The sequence below is a fragment of the Mandrillus leucophaeus genome, unplaced genomic scaffold (genome assembly GCF_000951045.1).
Source record: "Mandrillus leucophaeus isolate KB7577 unplaced genomic scaffold, Mleu.le_1.0 Scaffold415, whole genome shotgun sequence".
In the NCBI taxonomy this organism is placed as follows: domain Eukaryota; kingdom Metazoa; phylum Chordata; class Mammalia; order Primates; family Cercopithecidae; genus Mandrillus; species Mandrillus leucophaeus.
In genome coordinates, this window is record NW_012104421.1 from 2,135,726 (window position 1) to 2,136,340 (window position 615).

Below are 615 nucleotides of genomic sequence, written 5' to 3' on the forward strand. Positions count from 1 at the left end.
TGCCCTGGCCGGAACTTCCAGTACCATGTTGAATAGGAGTGATGAGAGAGGGCATCCTTGTCTTGTGCCGGTTTTCAAAGGGAATGCTTCCAGTTCTTGCCCATTCAGTATGATATTGGCTTGGGTTTGTCATAAATAGCTCTTATTATTTTAAGATACATTCCATCAATACCTAGTTTGAGAGTTTTTAGGATGAAAGGGTGTTGAATTTTGTCGAAGGCCTTTTCTGCATCTATTGAGATAATCATGTGGTTTTTATCATTGGTTCTGTTTATGTGATGGATTATATTTATTGATTTGCATATGTTGAGCCAGCCTTGCATCCCAGGGATGAAGCCCACTTGATCATGGTGCATAAGCTTTTCGATGTGCTGCTGGATTTGGTTTGCCAGTATTTTATTGAGGATTTTTGCATCAATGTTCATCAGGGATATTGGCCTGAAATTTTCTTTTTTGTTCTGTCTCTGCCAGGTTTTGGTATCAGGATGATACTGGCCTTGTAAAAAGAGTTAGGGCAGATTCCCTCTTTTTCTATTGTTTGGAATAGTTTCAGAAGGAATGGTACCAGCTTCTCTTTGTACCTCTGGTAGAATTTGGCTGTGAATCCATCTGGTC

The 615-nt window shown here is 40.0% G+C and overlaps 1 protein-coding gene across 1 annotated transcript in view; it reads right to left on the reverse strand.

The window, feature by feature from the left end:
* The window catches only part of SLC24A2 (solute carrier family 24 (sodium/potassium/calcium exchanger), member 2), a 289,987-nt gene that overhangs the window by 23,888 nt on the left and 265,484 nt on the right, over positions 1-615 (reverse strand). The gene's annotated exons all lie outside the window — the stretch shown is intronic.